Source organism: Pteropus alecto, unplaced genomic scaffold, assembly GCF_000325575.1.
Source record: "Pteropus alecto unplaced genomic scaffold, ASM32557v1 scaffold146, whole genome shotgun sequence".
Classification (NCBI taxonomy): Eukaryota; Metazoa; Chordata; class Mammalia; order Chiroptera; family Pteropodidae; genus Pteropus; species Pteropus alecto.
The window spans coordinates 6,076,703-6,098,028 of NW_006442107.1; the positions used below are offsets into that span (position 1 = coordinate 6,076,703).

At 51.1% G+C, this 21,326-nt stretch overlaps 1 protein-coding gene and 1 pseudogene across 1 annotated transcript in view; one reads left to right on the plus strand and one right to left on the minus strand.

The window, feature by feature from the left end:
- The window catches only part of RNF165 (ring finger protein 165), a 93,393-nt gene that overhangs the window by 38,930 nt on the left and 33,137 nt on the right, over window positions 1-21,326 (minus strand). The window lies entirely within an intron of this gene.
- On the plus strand, window positions 4,128-4,246 carry LOC112469301 (annotated as a pseudogene).

A 21,326-nucleotide genomic window follows, 5' to 3' on the forward strand; every position in this document is an offset into this window, starting at 1 on the left:
CCTCATTGCTGTAGGTGGGTCCTGTGTCCTTAAAACTCGGGGCCACCTCCGATCCCTCTGCGGTCACACTTGTAGCCAGGGCACTGAGAGTTCCCCTCGCCCCAGATCTTAGTGCTCTAGGCCCTAACCTGCCACTGCCTGGCAGGGTGACCTTGTGCAAGTCAGGCCCTGTCATTTGTACAACGAGCCAGATGAGAGGCTCGCTACGGATTCTTCTAGTTTCAACACTTTGCCCTACTCCAAGGACACCCTGGTCTTGTGTTTCCTGGAGGCCTGGAATTTAGAAGGACGGAAGGGCTGCAAGTTCCAAACTTCTGAAGCCAGCCCTAGCCAGCACCCACAGGGCCGTTGGCGATTAGGGGTTAGGAGCCACTCTGGGGGCCACTGGAGCTCTTACTCTACCCCGGCATTCAGTCCCCTGATGGTGGCCACTCTCCCAGGAGACTGAGCAGGGTAGACTTGATGTAACAGGAGCAGTTTACGAGTGGGAGCGGGCAGGTGAGAGTATACGTGTGTGCAAGGGTGTATGTTTAAATGAGTGAGTGTGTGAATGTGCACAAGTGTGTGAGTGCGTATTAAGGGAGTGTGTAACTGCATGTGTGAGGGAGGGAATGTGTGTGGTGAGTGTGTAAGGGTATATGCAATGTGTGTGAGTGTGACTGTTCTAGGTGTGAAAGTGTGTGTATGAGGGGAGGGTGAGGTGAATGTGTAAAGGTGTACACATGCATACAGGTATGGATATGTGTGTGCGTGAGCATGTACAAGTGTGAGTGAGTGTAAGGGTGCACACATGCACACGTGCCCAGGCAGAATCTCACTGTGGTTGGGAGAGAGGGAATGTTGGCTCTGCAGGAAGCTTATTGCAGGGAAGGTCTTACACACAAATAACTCTAGAAAACAGCCACCCTCACAGCAGTAACCCCAAACCTCTCCCACCACCCCAGACCTTAGGAAGCTCTTTGCCTGGCTCTCCCACATTCGCTTCAGATCCATTTGTTCGAATCAAATTTATTTTCCTTCCCGCCTGTTCCTCCACCTGTCCTCCCCCTGGGGTGTACAGGGCTCATCAGGACCCAGGCACAGGCAGGATCCAGGAACCTTCCTAGTGTTTCCCTCTTGCTCACTCTCTCTCCTTCACCCTTTTCCATCCAATCTTTCACCCACTTCTGTTGTTTCTACCGCCTCCCACAACAGCTCCCACCACTCCATCACACTGCCTCGGCTGAGTTTACAGCCCTCGTTGTTCCAATCTGGGCCACTGCTGTAGCCCTCACTGGCCCCACCTCTCATCTGGTCCACACTGCCCCGCATAGTCCAGCCAGCCACCTTTCAGGTGCCAGCCTGTTGGCACTCAGAGCTCCATGGCTCCCAGCAGCCCTGCAGACCACCTCCCTGGCCGTAGGCACCTCCCACAGGCACTGCTATTACTGGGGAGCCTTCAGAGCCAAAATTTCCACTACGAGACATTCAAAAAGTCACTTAATTTCTCTGTGCCCCAGAGAGCAACAACCCAGTCTGCCATACTGTACACAATAGATGTATTCAAAAATAATAAACTCATTTTATGAATCATACCCACATAAAAAAGAATTCTATGATGAGCTTCATCCCCCCAAAATGGGTTTTGCCATATTATACTTAAATTTCAGCTCTGCTCTGCAGCACAGTAGAAAGAACAGATGGAAACTGAACAGAGCGGCATATGAATTCTGCGTACATCACACAGCGATACCACCTGTGCGACAGTGAGCATCTCGTTTAACTTCTCTGAACTTCTCAGCCTCAGTTTCTCCAACTCACAAGTGCGCTAATAATCCTCACCCCGTCAAATTTGGTGAGGGTGAAATGATATAATGAACACTGGATGCATTGCGTGTCTGACACAAAATAAGTGCTTAACACCTATTAGTTTCCCCCGTCACCCTTTCTCCTGTCCTTGACCTACACGCATCAGATGACTTAGTGAGCACTTATTAGAGCAAGGGAAGAGGAGCGGGGAGGCATCCGGCACACTCGCCGAGCCTACGTCGTCCAACTCTGTTAAATTATAGTGCGACACAAGGGGAAGACTGGCAGATGTGACCTTAGACAACTGAGCAATTTTTGAAGAATCGAGGCGCGCAGCAGAGGGGCAGATGTTTCAGACCATAAATTCTGTTTAAATTTTCCCACAAGGAAAAAAGATGGAATCCGGAAATTTTAAATGGGAATATAAAACACCTTGACAAATGTTTAATGGATTTTAAAATGGTTTGCGATCACTTAATACGGGAACGGGGAGCAAGAGGGGACTGACGATCGCGAGGGGCCAGTAGAGTTCCCTGAAGAACGAGCCTTCGTGACCGGGGTACCTAGGTGAGGAGATGGAGAGCCCCAGAGTGTAATGGATCTGATTTTCACTAGGCATCTGACACACTGTGCAAGGACACATTAGATGAATATTCACTGAAATGAATGCATCTGAAACATGAAGAAGACTCTTATGAACTCTTTATAGATAAAAATGAGAAATGTAGTGTGGATAATAGATACAACATTGAGGTAAATTGGCCCAATGAGTGTTGGTTAATGTCAACCTACAGGAAAGGGAAAAAGGGGAGGGAAGGGAAGGGAAGGGAAGGGAAGGGAAGGGAGAGGGAGGAGACGGGGAGGAAGCCGGGAAGGGAGTAGAGCTCTCTCCAGGGCACACCATAGCCTTCTGTGCTTAGCTTTGACATGATCCACATTTCCACCAGTTACTTGACTGAAGATCTATAGTCAAGCTTATCAGATTTAAATATATTCTAATCTGGGAAGGACAGACATTTGGCTAGGTAACAGACTCTGACTTCCATGCGATTCCAACTGCTTAGAAGTATGGACAAACCAACGAGATGGAATATCATGGCACGCATGGAGAAGCCAAGGCTTAGTTCAAAAACGTCTGCCTAACGGTTGGTAGGGCAGCCTGCCTGATGGCACCCCAAGTGAATGTGAGCTGTGGGTTTTGAGTGTGATGAGCTCAACTGGAGCCGTGGGATAAGATTTTTAAAGGCTAACACGATCTTAACATCATTAATTAAACTTATGGCATTGAGACCAGAGGAGGTGCTGTCTAGCACCTGGAAACACCGGGCAGGTGGGAGCAGTGAGACCTGTCTTCACACACCAGAAAGGTTGTCCCTTGGCAGAGGGAACACGTGAATTCTCTGCAGCTCAAGAGGGTAGAACTTAGGGTTGCCAGTTAGAAAATAAAAATACAGAATGCCAGTTAAATTTGAATTTCAGATAAATAATGAATCACTTTTAGGATAAATATGCCAGATGCAATATTTGTATGAACATATCGCATACAATATTTAAGACATAATTACACACAAAAAAATTTTAGCTATCGTTTATCTGTGATTCTAATTTAACTGATCACCCTGTGTTTTATCCAGCAACCCTAGTTAAGCTGGGGTTGGAGAGGAGAATTTAGAGGCAGGTTTTAACTGAATATAAGATTGTAACCGCCCATCACATGTAGTACATGCTCAATAAGTAGCTAATCTAATAAATGAATTAACAAATGGTCAAGAAGAATTAACCAACAGCCAATAGATATGTTCGCTGATATATACATTGTCAAAACTCATCAAACTGTATACTTTAAATAAGTGCAGTTTATTAAGCATAGTATATACCTCAATAAGTCTTTTTTTAAAAAGGGGAGTACTGGATAACCTCGCAAACGTGTGAGACCTCTCCCAGAGAAGGTTCAGTCCAAGGCCTCTGTGGGGCTGCGAGGAGAGGTTTTTTGGATTTGCATTATATTTGTTGTTTTTTATTTCTTTTCTGTGTAATCAGGTCTTACTGAGAGCCCTACCATATAAAGCGGATAGAAGCTCATGGCCCTCCCCTAGCTTAAAGCCCCGAACTCTGGCAGGAGATGTGTGTTGTCACCTGGACTCCTAGACCCAGAAAGTGCCTTCCTGCTGTGTTTGGGGACCTTAGGAGGAGACCCCTTTAAGGTCTCCTCAACTCTAGGGTCCCTTGGCGCTAGGAAGCTCCACAGAGGCACTCGAGTCCACTAGGGCTGATGCGGTGGCGTGTACTCAAAGGGCAGCCCTGAAGGCAACTAACATTTGTTAAAGAGGTTTAGTGGAGTCTATGGCCATGCCACCTTGAATGTGCCTGATCCCTTCTGGTCTCGGAAGCTAAGCAGGGTCGGGCCTGGTTAGTACTTGGATGGGAGACTACATAGGAATACCAGGTTCTGTAGGTGTTAAAAAAAAAAAAAAGAGAGAGATTTAGTGGAAAGATAGCAGGATGGGATGCAACCCAGCTCCCTTCATGTGTGCCTGCGCTCCGTCGTCTCATTCGGGTGTGGTCCAGGCTCAGCTCTGACCTGAGTAGCTGGGCGACCACAGGCAAGTCACTTCGTCTGCCCAGAAGAGCATGAGGGGTTTGCGCAGATCATTTTGTACCCTCATTTCTTGTATCCCTTGTAGCATTAAATACAAGGAAACTTCATTATTGAATGACACAGAGATCTGAAAAATTCTACTATAAAGGAAAAAAAAAGTCCTGAGTGACACCGGTGGTTAGAGACATGGAAGATGGGGTGAAATGCTGCTCTCTGACTTCTGCTGGAATTTGGCCTGCTGATAATGCTGTGTTTGATGTAGCCTACAGGGCCGACTGAGCAGCTGAATGGTCCCAGGGCAATGCCTGGGCTGGTGTGGCAGGGAAAGTGGCTCCCCGGGAAGTGGACCCTTGTCTCCAGGTCCTCACTCCCAGAGAGGACCCAGTGGGACAGGCTTTGTCCTTGCCTCTGAGCAGGATGAAGCAGGCCCATGGGGACCCGACCCAGTCTTCCTGTGCCCTCATCTCACCATGGGTTCCCAGCCCGTGTCTCATGGCCCTGGAACCCTCAGCCTGCACCGTAAACCCCTCATCCCCTTGTGGGAGGGTCGGGCCTCCCAGCATTCCCAGTAGAAGGCTCAGCTTTGATGGTGGCAATCTTTGCTTCTTAGTGGCTTTAGCTGCCCTGTATCCCATCCCCCACCGCTTCCTCCTTCCCAGCCCAAACCTGGTCTCCCCAGTAAGCCCAGAGAGTATGAGTTGTAAATGCCTCCAAGAGCCTAATCCTGAGCCCTGTACCAGCATATTTCATCCTAATAGAAGACCAAGGAGGGGAAAATGCAAACGGTGGAGGAGCAAGATTTAGCCATTAGGAGCAGTGACAAGGCTGCTGGAAAGCTGGCGCGATGGAGGCTGTGATCAAACCTAGGGAGACGACAGAGCATCCCTGACATGTGTACCAGGGAAAGTTCTGAACAGCTGGGGGCCCATGAGAACTGGGTGGCATTCTGACTACCTGGAAATGACATCGTATAGGCGATGCCACTCATCTTCCCTATTTCTCTGTCCCCCAAAGCATGTAACATGGAATCGGAGGCGGGTCACACGGTCTTACAAACTGCTCATTAACAGACTGAGGGCCCCTGATTGATCTGAGCCAGAGAGGGATGAGGGCCATAACAGCACTCTTCTAAAAGGCCAGGAAAAAGCCATCGGAACCCTTAATAAAGCCACATCTAGTCACTGGGGACCTGCCGGGTACCTAGTCACTCTTCTCAGGTCCCTGCCCTCGATGCAGAAACTGGCCAAGCCCAAGTGCAAAGATTGCACCCAGAGATGGCCCAGTGGTCAGAGTACAAGGCGCAGAAGAGAGGGGAGCAGAACCTGAGGGTCAGAAATGTTCAACCCATTCTTAGAAGTCAGGGCTGGTGCTAAAGAGGACGCCCAGCACGTCCCCCCGGGAGAAACAGAACCAGCTGAAGGCTAAGGGATGGGGTGAGGGTTTCTGCCTGAGCTCGGGGAGTGCCCCTAAGAGTCAGAGTTCCCAGCACCCCAAGGGTCTGAAAATCAGGTCACCTAGGGAGATGAGCACGGTGAGCACGAGCCCCACCCAGAAGAGCGGAGCAGAGGAGGGAGGAGTCGTTTGGGATGTTCGGCCTCTCCTGTTGCCAGGACCAGATCCCTGGATGGCAGCAGCTTTCAGGCCACTAGTCTCCATAGAGGCCCTGGGGGCTGGACTGTGTGCTCTCAGTTTAACAGCAAGGGGCTACGCCAGTGGGAGGAGGGGGGCCTCCAGCTCAAGACCCATCAACCCCGTGGTGTCAGCCCAGCTCAAACTCTCCTCTTCTTCAAGTTTTCCCTGACCCCTGTGTGCCCCTCCAGCTCTGCAGTCCTGGCCACACCATCTGACACTTCGTAGGACACTGTCCAGCATTGCCGGCCAGCGGTCTCAGCTGTGCCAGATTCTTGTCCTGACTGGTGATGGGCACCTTGGGGCAAGGGGCTGGGCTTCTTCTCCTGGACCAGCCGCAGCTCCCGACAAGGGTTCAGGCCACCTAATGCATACCTGATGTTTAACATCTGGTCTCCTGGTATTTACTCTTCCTTCTACCTTCCTCCTTCCTCCCACCCTGCCACCTCCCCATTACCCGACACGCACGCACTCCACCCTGCCCTAAGTGACTGACATAGTGATCCCTGCTCTCAGTCACAACTGAGAAACCACACACGCTGTCTGATATTTCCCGATCTGGAAGGAATCCCACTCTACTGTCCACCACCAGGCCCCACTCCTGACCCTGGGAAAGGCTGAAGGGGGTGATGAGAGAGGGAAATGACATCTAATTAAGGCCCCTTCCCTCCTCCTCCAAGCTAGAGGGCAGGAAGCAGGGATGACTCCTCTATGGCCCCCTCAACCCACAGGAAGCCTGGCCTCCAGGCCTGGATGGGCTGGAGGCAAACCTTGCTGACCCCAGGCAGAAGGCAGCAGGCAGCTTCCTGTTTCTAAGAATCTGGGGCTTTGGAGGGTTTCTCTCATCCCAGCTGCCCTTACACAGACAGCATTGTGGTGGATCTGAAGCACGGTCTCAGATTTCCCCTCCAAAGCTCTCAGGCTTTCAAAGGGAAAGGGAAGCCAGCAGGCTGCCGAGACACCCGTTGGATTTGGTCAACTGAGCCCACTGGAAAAACAGCAGAAAATCTACCCAGCCCACACGGGGCCAAGAACTTCGGAAGCTTCCAGAGACTCCGGCCTCTACCGCTCCCTTCCTTGGATGGCCCAGGGGCACAAAGCGGGTGTGCTTTGCAAGGCCAGCAGTAACGCTCTGTCTGGGTCTCTTCTTCCCAGTCCCCCATTGGTCACGCCCGAGCTTTGCTTCTAGGTCACAAGGACAATGCAATGTCAGGGACACTGGCAGGCTGGAAGGAGGGAGCTGTCTCGGTCTTGGAATGTGAGGTGCTGCAAGGGCTGGGTCACCACTCTGGATGCTCAGGCCAGCACCCCAAAAGAGGACCTTCGTGGTGAAACCAGGGCTTGCACTTGATCACTTTGGGCTCCTGTTTTCTCCCTGTTTAAAGTCTGTCCCTCTGTAGGAGGAATCCCTTCTGCCTCGCCATCCCTAATCGCTTGCACCTACGCAAAAAAAAAGTTTCTAAAAGAAGGAAATTAGGGAGAGTCTGAGTCGCAGCAGGGCATGGACCCCCAAGGGTAGCAGGAAGCTAAAAGGAAAGGCTGGAACACCTATGGGGAGCTCTCCCTGCTTTCCGTGATGCTGGGAGCCAGCCGAGAGCCCCGCCGGACAGTGCTTCGATGGTCCCCATCAGCCAGGATTCTGAGGGGTTAAGTAAACACACAGCTAGGACGTGACAGAGACAGGCTTTGGAACCAGATCTGTCAGACTCCAGATCCCACCTGGGTAAGATGAGTTCTCATGATATCCAGTCTCCAAACAGTGGTCAATTAAGCAAGTCTTCCCCTATTGGCTGTTCCTATAACGAGATAACCCCTGAAGTCACCTTCTGCTTCAAGAATCTGCTTTTGGGCCACCAGACCCTGGTGGAGACTGGAAGTCATTCCCCCTCGGCCTTCGCCCCCACAGCAGTGGGCCCTCGCAGCCCTCAGTCAACCCGCTTGCTCAGCTCTGGATCTCCTTCTGTGATGTCCTTACTTCCCACTCTCTGGACCCACACTCAGGTGGCGCTGGGAGCACAGCAGTTTCCACGTTTTACACAGCCTCGGGGGGACTTTGGCACCAAAGTTTGGACATGTTTCTCCCCTACGAGCCCTGGAATATTGCAAGTTCTATACAAATTTGCTGTCCACTGAGTTAAGTGCTATTTTCAAACTGGATTCATCCCCAAAGGCCTCCACTGTCCTGAAGACAAGCTGCCTCCCCGACTTCAGGGTGGCCCCTGGAGTACTGCACGGAGTCGTGGGGTGGGGGCTGGTTTTAATGCAGTCGTCGCTGAGGGCTGGTTTTAATGCAGATTTTCCCCTTCCCAATGTCCACTATGGGACTTTCTAGAGGTAGGGCCTGGTTATCTTTTTCACACATGCCTCAGCTGAAGTTGAGAACAAAAGGTCATCAAGAAACGTGTCTGCTGAACTGGCCAGACCAGGGCCCTGTGCTTACAAAGCGCGTTAGGATATCACTACTGTGAGACCACCAGAAATCCGTTTCCCTGACCTGGCCCTCTCTTGCAGGTCACCTCACTACCCATACCCTCGGGAAAGAGGAATGAATCCAATGAGCTGTGTTGCAAAGTTCCTGGTCAGCACCAGCACCCAGCCGTGCCCCAAAATGTCAGTGTCCTTCCTCTCATCTGCTAGTATTTAGCTGCTCCTCTGCACCCAAATCCTACCCGCCATGCCAAAGATTCTAGAAATCAGAAGATGGAGGGCTCCCCAAATGATCTAAATCCAGTCTGCTGTGGGCACAAGGAAGGAGAAGGTGGTGGGAAAGGAAACTAAATGTTCCTCTCAGAGCTTAACGCCTGGGGTCTCATCCACCCCTGGCTTTTTCTGTCTACTGAGAAGACTCATCAGTTAACTGACAGCAACTAAGGGCAGGGAACAGGTCGATTTTGTTTTACTGCTCTCTTTCTACCTAACTGCTTGACATGAAATGAACTCTTAGTAATTATCTGCTGGATGGGTGGATGGGTGGATGGTTGGGTGGGTGAATGGATGGATGGATGGATGGATTATTGGTTAGATGAATAGATCATTGGATGGAGGGAAGGAAGGAAGGGAAAAAGGCAGGAAGGGAAGAAGGATAAATGGTTGGTTGGTTGGTTGGTTGGTTGGTTGGTTGGTTAGATGAATGGTTGGTTGGATGGAAAGAAGGAAAGAAAGAGGATGGATGGATGGTTTATTGGTTGGATGAATAGATCATTGGATAGAGGGAAGGAATAAGATAGGAAAAGGGAGAAAGAAAGAAAGAAGAAAGAGAGAGAGACAGAGAGAAGAAAGAAAGAAAGAAAGGAAGGAAGGAAGGAAAGAAGGAAGGAAGGAAGGAAGGAAGGAAGGAAGGAAGGAAGGGAAGAAGGATAGATGGTTGGTTTGTTGGTTGGTTAGATTGATGGTTGGTTGGATGGAAAGAAAGAAATAAAGAGGATGGATGGATGGATGGATGGATGGATGGATGGATGGATGGATGGAAGGATGGATGGATGGATTTGGGATCAAGATATAAGATACCATAGAAAAAGACCTGGGTTCTAGTTCTGGCTCCAGTACTTAGTGACTTTAAAAGAAAACAGATATTAACCCCCCTGAGCCACTGCTTCTTATCAAACAATGATGGTTATACCAGTCCCAACTCCATTATAGTCAGAGTTTGTGTCTCATATAGGATGACTATGTATATGGTGGCACTTGGTAAACCATCAGATTGCACAAATGTCAGAGACGATGTTGATGATGGTGACAATGTCGATGATTAAAGAGTAGCCAAGGGTGTCAGAATCTACAGATCCTTGTACGTGGATGGGAAGGCTTTTATTCAGCCATTGTAGGCACTGAGGCAGCCAGGAGAAGTTGTATAAACCTTGGCACCGTGGGTACCCAGCAGCATTCCCTTCTTAGCCCTGAAAACATTTCCCCTAAACTGATGGACCAAGCATTCACTGCCAAGGCCCCATGAGGTTGTGGGTGGACCCCAATACCTCCTTTTTGGCAAAATAACTGAGAGGGAGGCCAGATGGCTGGGAAGCTTTCTTCTATGGACATGGGGTCCATGGAGCCAGAGTGTCAGAGCTGGCAGACACCACCATGAGGTCATTTAGCTCCATCCCCTCATTTTATGAACACGATATTACAGTGTTCTTGGCATGTATAAATAAAGCAACTCCTCCAGCCCCAGACACCTCACTGGGCTCAGCTGAAATACTTATCACTTACAGAGGCGGTGGCGGGGGGAGGGAATCACTCTTCCAAGAAGGAGGCAAACACTGATTTATTAATTAATTACCTCCAGGGGTCCTTGCCAAAACTACAGAAGTGGATGAAGAAGGTGGAGGGGTGGGTAGCGCAGAAGCTCAGCTCACATTCCTGAGGGTGAGAGCTGACACCTTCAGATGAGGGGTTGTGGGGCTTGCATTTAGATTTCTCTCTGTGCATTTTAAAACCAGGCTTGTTCCTCCTTCATCCCGTTAGCAGAAAGCAGCAGAATCTGGGTGATTTAGAGACTCCAGAGGCAGTTCTCTGTCCACTAAGGTCAGCGGAGCCAACGTAGAAAGCTCTAGTGTTGGCCTCAACATCCTTGTGCATCACCTTCCTCTTTAGAACCCCTCACTGCCCTCGTGCGTGCGTACACACACACACACGCGTGTGCGCGCACAAACACACACACATACACACACACACACTATCTTCCTCGTGCCCGGGGCCTCCAGACAAGACAGTCTGTCATTAGCCATTTACCCTCAATTGTGAAAATGTACCACCACCACTTTCATGTCCCCAGAAAACATACATTCTCTGAATAACTCTCATTTCCTTGTCGTTTGATTTAGGACCAGGAAGCAGCCCTGTAATTGCTGGAGGAGGACGGGCTTCTCCTGGCCCCTGAGATCACATTGCCCAGGCAACCATAGCCTCTAACCCAAGAGATGAGATCTGGCACCAGCGTGGTGAGCAGGACCTTGGAGAACATAGATTCGTTAGACTACCTCACTTTGGAACTACAAAAGGTTTGCCAACCAAGAGGTTGAAGGGAGCCCTGGAGACCACTCTGAAAATCTCCGAGGGGAAGAGAGTGGGGTCCCTATCTGTAGAGGTGCTGTCCGAGCCAGGCGCAAAGGTGTCCTGCAGTGGGGTGAGTAGGGTTGAAGCAGGCGTGTGTGTGCTTTGCCGGCGGAAGGAGAGCCATTTTCTAATTCGTGCAAAGGTGCAGATTGGGCTAGCCTTGGTCCCAAGTGGGAAGAAGTGGAAACTAAGGATGTTCCACTTTCTACGGGGAGCCTGTGTTGCTTCATGGAGCATCTGAGTGAGTGGGTTTGTGTATATGGGAGGCGCTGTATGTGTGCCTGTGTGGTAGGGCACAGGAATGTGGGGAGAAGAAGGGGATGTGGTTTATGTCCATAGGAAAAAGTCAAGGAAAGAGCAATGGATTTGGGAGAAGATTAAAAATAGGGGCCAGAAGTGTTTCAAGAAAGAAGAGGCTCTGTAGCCCCATCTCCGGGCTCAGCCCTGAAAGAGAGTCCCTGTGATGACAAAGAAGTGGAATCCTGCACACACATGCACACGCTCATCAGTCTGCAGGTTCTTGGGGAGACAGGGAGCCTACAGGGAGCCCCAGATGTGGTCTTGGGCACTCCTAGCCCTCTTAGACTCATGTTCATCATAAAGTATCCAGGTCGTTCTAATAACCAGAGTAGAGCTCTAGACAGGGAGAGGGGTCAACCAAATAGGAGGCAGGGGCCAGGCCAGCAAAGAGGGACAGTGGCCTTGGACTGGGACAACCCTGCCATGCCATCTTGGTCTTGGGCTCTCTCTGGCTGGAATCCCTCAGTTTCACCTCCTGACTGCTCCGCCTGCTGTTAAGAAAAAATATCCAAAACTTGGAAATAAGGCAAAAAGAAGACTGTACCCTTTCAAAGTCATACTAGAACGCTGTCTGACAGTTCTGGCTAAGAACCATCTGGCTTTCTAGGGCGATATAACTCTGTTTAATTTGCTACTTACTATTTGATAGAGCCTAATCTCTGTAAAGTTATGCGTTATCATTAGAAAATTGATAAGGTGCAAATTATTTTTGTCCAGTAGAGAAAATAACATCAAAGAGTGTGATTTTATTGCCTTCTGGTCATTAGCTAGCATTGAATCTAATCTAGCAATCTTATTTCAGCATTCTTTTTACTCCATTAATGCGTATGTGTGTGTATATATATATAAAATATTTTAATTCCTCTTTAGAACTATCATCCTGCTGATTTTCTCCTTAATGACTTAAATCTTTGACTCATGCCCACTATATATTTGTAGGAGAATTATGTTTTTAATATTTTGAAAATGTGACACTATCTTGGACTGATCCTCTGTCTTCAGCCCCCTGCACCGACCTCCTCCCGTAGCTGGATGGGACCTGACTGTGTCTCCCTCTTGGGCAGTCACTGTCTGGCTCAGGTCTATCTCATCCATCTATCTCTCATCCTGGCCTGGACTGGGCCCTCAGCCTGACCCTGCCCTAGAGCCCGGAGAGGAAGGAGGGCACGAGGTGGGTCCCACGACCTGGCCAAGCTTGCCTGGCAGGCTGTGGTGTGGATGAGGTTCCAGATCGGGGGGCTGGGAGATTGAGACACCTCAGGTTCTGCCTCTTCACCAGGAGGAAGCCTCAGGCCAGCAGTGAAGCTCCAAGAGCCTTTTTCCCTGCACACAGAGGAAAGCTAGAAACTTACGATATGCAAGTGTCAACAGAGCCTGCCTGGATTCAGGGGGTGGGCAGGATTTTGCCTTCAGCAGTAGGTAAAATAAACAATGGGAAAATAAGAGACCGACACTAGATGAAGGTATTCATTAATTAATTTGAAAACATCAATGACATACAAAGGAACGGATTCTTCTTAAAAAAAAAAAAGCAAAAAAAAAAAAAGCTCATCTCCAAAAGCCACAGGTTTGCAGAAACCCAGCCCCAGCCCAGAGCTCTGAGCTCTGCAGTCCATCAGAAGCCAGACAGCCTGCAGGTGGGGCCCTGACTGCATCAGTCCAGGGTGGGCCCCTGCAATGCCCCCACTTTCTCCCCAGCTGTGCATCTTAGGGATCCCTGCCACCATGGGGCCTGCCTTCTCAGGAGGAAGGGAAATAGTGGTCCAGGAGGGATCTGTGCCACCAGGGACCCAGCTGCTCAGCTGCCCATACTTGCTGTGTTTGAAATCTTTGCAGCCTCTCATTTAAAAACCAAACTTCCCAAAGCTGCTCAGATCCACAGACAGAGACAGTGCGAAGGAGAGTCTGCACGGGTCACAGATCGGTATCCCAGAGCCTCTGCACGCTCAGCTGCAGGGTCCTTCAGGACCACCTTGCCTATGAGGCCAGAAGGAAGCACAGACCCTGCAGGTGACTGAGCTGAGCCCCGGGCCAGAGAGCCAGGGAGAAGTGCATCTCCAAAATACCTCCTCACTGGCGGTCTCTGAAATCCCACCACTGGCGTTTTGTTCCTGAGAATCTTAAAGAATGTTTTTTGCCTCCAAGAGGTTTCTCCGGAAATGGGAGGACTCGAAAAGAGGTTTAACATTGAGGCAGCTGAGAGCTCTGGGACTCTGGACCGGGACAGCCTGGACAGTGGCTGCAGGGACTTAGGCCCAGGAAGGAGCGGGGTGCTGAGAAGCACAGCACTGTCTGGGCCGAGGTCGCTGTTTCCTGGGGCTGGACCCGCTCTCATGGCCTGAGACGGGAAAGCCTGGCTCCTTAGAGACAAGTCCAGATGGAACCTGGAGTCGGTGCGGATGACAGAGGACGTGCCTGACCTGGTCTCCAAGCCAGGCGAGCAGTAACAGCTGTCCCATCTCACTTCAGAACAGCTTTGCTCCCCCTCCCTCATTCCATGGGGAGAGCAGAGTGTTAACATTGTCTCATTTTATAGAGGGGAGACAGAGACCCAGGGAAGTGCCGAGCCCAAGGCTGTACCACACATCAGTGGCCTTTCCCTTCTCCCTTCTTTGAGAGTCACACGCCCACATGCAGCCAGAGGAACCAGAGAGTCGTAGATGTTCTCTGTGAGTGGTGCGTTACTGAGAGTTAGAAACACAAGCCAGTCTGGGGTTGCATTGTGTGTCGGTCTCCCTGTGTCCCTTCCCTTGCTTCTCCATGGGCCGGGCTCTGGGGTTCTTCTGAGACTCTGGGAGGGCTTGGGAGAATGTGATGGGACCCGACCCAGGAGGGCAGCCCTCGCCTTCCCACTTCTCTTTCCAGGTGTCCGGTGGGGCCACTCACAAGCACCCAGGCCAGGGCGTGTGGCCAGAGCTACAAGATCCCAGAGGGGAGGCTGGGGGGGCCTCAGAAGCCACCACACCTGAGAGTCGCCAGCATCCAGCAGCAAGCACAGTGTCACCCTGGGCATCAGGCTCAGAAGCTCGGGCACCTCAGGAGAGACAGGCCCTGGGCCAGAGTTCACATAGGTGAAGTGCTGAGAACAGCACCTGGGGCCCATCGGCCACAAAAGCGCCACCATTACTATTCCCGCTGCCACTGGTCCTGATGGTGTGGCTGTCCACGTGTTTATTAATGTTACTCCCTTCTCCGTGAAACCTGAAACGATGTCTTTGGGCCTCCTTCAGACCAGCGATGCCACTGCACAGCCCTCCCCAAGCCGATGGGGATGAAAGGAAGGCAGGCCCATGGACACCCTCCTCCAGAGCCCGCCTCCAACCCTCCGCCCCAGGCAGCGCCAGAGTGGCCTCTTAAGACTGTGTCCCCTCCCAAAGGCACACCCGTGATGACTCGGGTTTCCTTTGGGGTTTCCATATTTCCCATCAGTGGCCTTTCCCTTCTCCCTTCTTTGAGAGTCACCAAGCCAGAGATGGCCACGCTGAGAGACAGTGGAAAGACCCTCCAACCCCACTGTTCTGTTCTACAGAGGAGCAAACTGGGCCCAGGGGTGAAGGGCAGCGAGGGAGGCAGAGGTTCAAGGCTCTTCCACCTACCTCTTGTGGGTGGAAGAAGGAGTCAGCTGCTTTTAGGATGCTCGAGCAAGCAAACGGTTTAACCCAACAGCACGGATCATTGATGGAGAGAATTTGAGACCCAAGGTCGGGATGTGTTTCAGGGTAGGGGGTGGCCTTTGCCTTTGCACCTTTATCTTTTCTTCTCTCACATTCCAGCTCCATTTGAAATGAGCTCAGCAAGCAGCGCTGGTGGCAGGAACTGCCCAGTGGGCCAGGACCGCAGGGGCAGGATGACCCTTCCTACAGTTAGAAGTTCAACAGCAAGTACTCACAGGGCAAGACCTCTTGACGGGACACTGAAACACACCCTCTGTGCCACACTCTTCCTGCTTGTGCTCCTGAGATCACATCCTTAGGTCCAGAAATCTCCTTAGCTCCTCAGGGCGGCTGGCTACCCTGTGGCCACCTCTAGAGAGGCCACACCTTTGCAGTTAGCAGGGAGGGCCCTGGGCAGAGAGAACTCAAAAGGTGGTCTAAGGAGGAACCTTGCTATTGGGGGCCTGGTGGAAAGACAAGGAGTCTGGAGCAAGAGATGAGAACCAGTGCTGTTGTCCAGGCTCAGAGGCCAAATCACTGTGTGACCTCAGGCAGGTCACTCAGCATCTCTGGGCTTATTCCTGCATCTGTAAAATGGATGTGAGGCTGGGGGTGGGGGTGGGGAGGGGAGGCATGGCACCTCTCAGAATCTGGAGGAGTCAGGCATCAGCCCTAAAAAGAAACCAGCCCTTTGCCCTATGAGATTGATTTGTTCTCTTAAATATCAAGTCACATTTAAAGGAGAGTGTTCTGCATTTGTTAAAGTGGGGAAAAGTAGAGTCCACAAGCTCAGAACCCTCTGGACTAGGTGGCCCCAGTAGAGTATAAGAGAGTTTTCCTTGATTGAGTGACTTGCCAGGTCCTACCTATCTTTTATCACACGGTAGAATTCAAGGGTGGGGTAGGGTGGAGGGACTGGAGTTCCCAGCAGGGACAGTGAGGCCCTAAAGCTTTCCCTTTCCTTCACCACCTCCCCCACCTGTGGATCCTGGGAGCAGAGGCTGGCAGCTGCCCTTTGGCGCACCCCTGCCATCTCCTACTCCAGCCCTAATTAGGAGCAAATGAGCCCCATGGTGGCACTGGGACCCCTCCATTTGACATATGGTTAGTTTCATCTGCTTATCCATCTGAGCTGTGCTGGGAAAAAAGGGAGGGGAAGAGGGGTGGGAGGTTAGACATCCCCACTGAAGACACCTCAGAGCTCCCCACCAAGCTTCCTAAAGCCTTTCCAAATTCAGTGGTGATTTATAGAGACAGAGGTGCACAGGCCATCGCTTTTCACCCTGTCCCTCCCACAGAGTATGTTCAGAGGGATGAATGTTCTAGATGATGTGTCCCAGGTGCCTGGTTTCTAGCCCTAGTGCGGACCCCACCTCCTGGGTGGCCTCCAGCAGCCCCTCAGCTCAGTTTTCTCATCTGTAGTAGGGATAAAAGGAGAAACTTTCGTGTATTACTGTGCAGACTAGAAGTAGGCTGCCACCCTTATCTGACCTTTGAACACTATGCCCTCGAGTTTGCTCCCCCAATGTAAACTGATGAATGGCTAGGGGTCCCCTGGAGCATTAATGAATTCTGCATTAGGATCATAGGGCAGTTAGCTAAAATGCAAACCTTAGGGTCATCTTCCACCAGCCTCATCTCTCAACTATTTCTACTCATCGGCTGCCAAGACCCACCACCCTCTTCCTAACTGCCCTTGAATCTGCCCGCCTCTCCATTCCTGCACCACCTTCCACGTGCAGCCCTCCATCACCCACTAGCTGTCCTCCTGGCCCAGGTCTTCCCCTGGATGTCTGATCATGCCATGCCCCACCCTCTCGTACTCTTTGCCCTAGATATGGTGGCCTGAGCAACACACCCTGAATATATCATGCATTCATTGGCTCACGCCACTCCTGCCCACAGTACCAGAAACCTGTGATTACCAAACTCCTGCTCATCCCACAATGCTCTACCAGTCAAACTCCAGCCATTCCCTGGAGCCTGTGTCTACCCCCCGTGCCTCTGCCCTCAAGCAAAACTAATTACACCCTTCCCTGACCTGCCGTATGTCAGGTTCATAGAGCCTTAACACGTTTTCCTCTCTACTCCAGACCCTCTCTCCAGCTCCCCGCCTCAGCCTCCACTCCTTCACCTGACAAAGCACTGCTGTCCTTCCGGTCACCTCTCCCACATCACTTCTTCCCAGAAAACTTCCTCCAGCTGCTCCTGGCCCCAGATCTGAGTGAAATATCCTCCTCTGGGGTCTGGTGACACCACCCCACACAGCCATTTTGGAGCGATGTTGATGCTGTTTTTCTTTGAAAAAATAGACTTCTTTTTTCGAGCAGTTTTTGGTTCGATATTGCCTTTTATTTGTCTGCCTCCCTCGCCTCGCTGAAATTTCTTATTCAGTGTATGTCTAGCACATAGCGGGTTCCAATAAATACCTGTTGACGGGTAGGGAGTGGGGAAGAAGGACGGAAGGAGGAAGGGAGGGATGACATTAACCATAAGTCTCAAATTTCTATTCTCAGTTTATGAAGCATTATTCTTTTCATTCAGGGCTATTTACTAAGATACAATTAAATGTGATAATTTTATACCATTTTTAGATCTTTCATAGAAATCTATTCACAGTCTGAAATAATCCATTGCCAACTTGGAGCTCAGATGCAGTGGCCATACGTATACTTCTCTTAGTGCGTGTGCACTGTGTTGCCACCCATTCCCGGTTCCCTGGATGCTCCTTAGCGGGCAGGGGCTGGGTTTTGCATCTTTGAGTCTCTCCCAGTCCCTGCACCTGAAAGACCCTTAACTGTGCTTGTTAAACTAACTTCAGTGAACTGAATTGAGGCCCCCAAAGGAATTCTTTCCCAAGTCACAGGCCATAATTTTGCAACATCTCACAAATTCTGGTCTAATATTCCAGTGCAAAGGTGACGCCTGGGGTCCCAGGCCAGAGGCTTCAATAGACCCTGGCAAAAATATCTCCCCAGAGATGCATCTTCTGTTCCCTTCATGCCTCTGCTCCTCTCCTTTACTCACCAGGAGCAAAGTTCAACATGGGGCAGGACGGGACTGGGCTGTGGTCTCTCCCCCGTCCTGGCCGTGTTGTCCTGGGCATGCTCTTTAAGAACCCCGAACCTCATTTTCCTTGCCTGGAAAATGAGCGCACTAACACTTAACACAGAGAGTCTCGATACAGAGGAGCTAACCAACTAATGTCATTTCCTCCTTGTCGTATGTTGATTTTAGAAAGGACTTAAAGTGGACGGGAAGGACAGGTAACAGTTTTGTTATTTAAAACCCAGGGACCTAACAGCTGGTGTAGAGAGGAGCCTGTTGGCTCCTCAGCCACAGATGAGGGTAATACTCAGAGTGGCCACTGCTCGCCCTGAGTGACGGTGCTGGCCTGTTCTAAGCACTCTGTATGCTCTATCTCGTTTGATCCTCTCGCAAGGAGATGTTATCAGCCCATTTTACAGATAAGAAAACAAGTGAAAAGAGATAAAGTAACTTGCCCCAAACTTCACAGAGGGCAGGATCTAAGCTGTTTTGCTGTTTCCCTGGCCCTTACCATTGACCCAGGCCCTGGCAATGTAGGTAAGTCAATGGTTGTCATGATGGATTTACCAGAAACCCAAAAAGTACTCTACTCCATGTGCTGCTCCCACTCCAAAATGTCACCCCCACCTTGCCTGTCATGGGTCTGACATTCTGTGTGCTCCGGACCTTCACCTAAAACAGCCAGGAGCCAAGAGGCATCTGATGGGCCGAGAGCTCCCCAGGTACATAAACCCATGCAGCAACGAATACTGCAATTAGTACCTGTGAGACACTAAGGAAAAGGATGAAAGGGAAAGGAACTGTCTAGAGCCGACATACAGATGAAGCCGGTGGGAGCAGAACAGAACATGGCCAGGGCAGTCTGCAGGGAGTCAGAAGGCTCTGAGGGCAGAGAGATCATAGAGGAGAAAAGGTGAACGGGGCTTGGAGGGGAGGGAAGGCTCCTGCCAGGTTCTGGAAGAGGCTCAGACAAACGCAGCCTGGGGGAGGTTTGCAAGAAGAAACTCCAAATCCCCCAGGTAAAGGACATTTTTAACTTTCTGTGGGGGTCCCGGCAGAGGCCCAGAGACATGACGAGGACGTTTAGGAGGACAGCAGAGGAGAGTGGACGGAAGTGCAGCCATGGAGGAGGCCAGGCCCCTCAGTGCCAACAGGTGGACCCACCATCCATCAAGCTACCTTCCTTCTCTGGGGCATGGCCAGCTCTGTGCCCAGGGTCTCCAGGGGTGCCAAAGTCAGGGTATGGGGTCCCCAGTTTTCCCCCCGGTTCAGCCAGAGCACCTCTGCTCTTGTGTGCCTTATCTACTGAGGTTCCAGGTAAAATTTTGTTCAGGGAAGGAAAAAAACTGAGAGAGAATTCCATCGCTTTTTCCCTTAAGTTTAAAAACTAAAGAATAGAGCAAAAGAAGACATAAATCTACCATGCTGGAGAAGGAAACTCTGACCCATGATACAACGTGGACAAACCTTGAAAACAATATTCTAAGCGAAACAAGCCAGACGTGAAAGGACAACTATTGCATGATTCCACTCACACGAGGCTCCTGGGGTAGGCAAACGCGGACACAGACAGCAGAGCAGAGGTCGCCAGGGGCTGCGGGGAGAGGGACCAGGTGTTTCGCTTGGGGAAGATGAAAAAGTTCTGGAGCTGGATGGTGGCGATGGTGGCACAACGGTGTGAATGGACCCGATGTTACCGAACGGTGCACTTAAAACCGTAAATTTGCTTTTAAGACGGCGCGCTGAAAATGGTTAAAATGATAAATTTTTAATGTATACTTTACCACAACGAACATTAATTAATCTATTAAAATAGAACAACTTTGAAAGAAAACAAAAGCCCTTTGGCTGCTGCGCAAGCTTCCCGGGCCCCAGCTTTGCTGACGGGGAGAAGGGCGCCCCATGGGGACACGCGGTGGGGAGGGGAGGTAGGAGACCAGAACGCCCCAGCCTGGCCGCGCTCACACCCGGAGAAAAGAACACCAGGAGTAATTAGAAACATAAGGGGCCCGAGTTTGCCATGGGAACCGCAGCACGAGCGCCACGCATCCCCTTTGTGGGAGCAACGGTCCGTCTGCTTCTGGGAAAGCAGGCAGCTGCCAGGAGCGCTCGAGGGCACGGGGCTGGCGGCTGGGGGCTGAGGCCGCACAAGCAGGCCCAGGCTCCGAGCCACTGCAGCCCCGCTTCCCCAGGGCGTGGCGTAGGTAACGGCTCCTCCTTCTCTTAGATGCTGAGAAGGGTCCAGTCCTGGGAAGGACCAGTGAGGGTTATTCACGCATGTGTCTGCTCTGGGGGTGACTGACAGGCTGTCCTGGAGCCCATGGAGCCTCTGTTGGGGTGCTTGAGATTTACTAAGGCCTCTATGTCCTGGATTCTGTGCTCTCTCTTATCACCATATTACTTTGAATTGGGTCATCTACAGCAAGAGACACCACCGTGTCTGCTCTCTGGGATGCATCAACCAGGCCAGTCCTCCCAGACAGCACAGGGGGGCTGCTGCGAGTCAGGAGGCATGGACAGAGCCCACCACTTGGCTGGGCCACTCCAGCCTGGTCCCTCAACCCCTCTGGGCCTCACTTTCCTCATCTGCCTGGCAGATCGGCCACCCTCACAGGTGGCTTTGTGATAAAAGGGTAACGGAGCCTTAGAAAGCCTGCATGACGCTCTGTGGGAATGTGCATGGCGATGAGCCCTGGCCTTCTGCTGGCATTATCATTCCCCAGAGGCCCAGCATTAGACGCACTATACCAAGAGCCACAGTATCAAGCTCACTGCCCTGGAGGTACCCTGGAGATCACACCCTCGCAGGGGCCAAGGCGAGTGGGGCAGGAGGCTTGGTGTGTGTAATGAGAAGGATGAGGGGGCCCTCCATCCACTCATTACCTTTTAAATCCACATCCTCCTTCACACACACACACACACACACACACACACACACACACACACACGGCTTCCTGTTTCAGAGCAGGAAGTCCCCCCCACCTTTTGGGGCTGGTAGTGCCATTGGGAGGCTATGGGAAAAGAAGGGAGAGCGGAGGGGAGCAGGGGTGAGAAACCTCATTTTCTCTGTGCCCCAGGAGACTTCCTGGACACCACACAGCTCTTACATAACAGCACTGCAGTGTGGTTAGAATAAAGGGGACATATGGATTTTGTCCCTCTCGAAATGCACAGGGTTTGATAAGTATGGATAAAACAGCCCGGCCAGAAGCAGCAGAACCTTTTATTCCTGGAACCAGAGCAAGAGAAGGCTC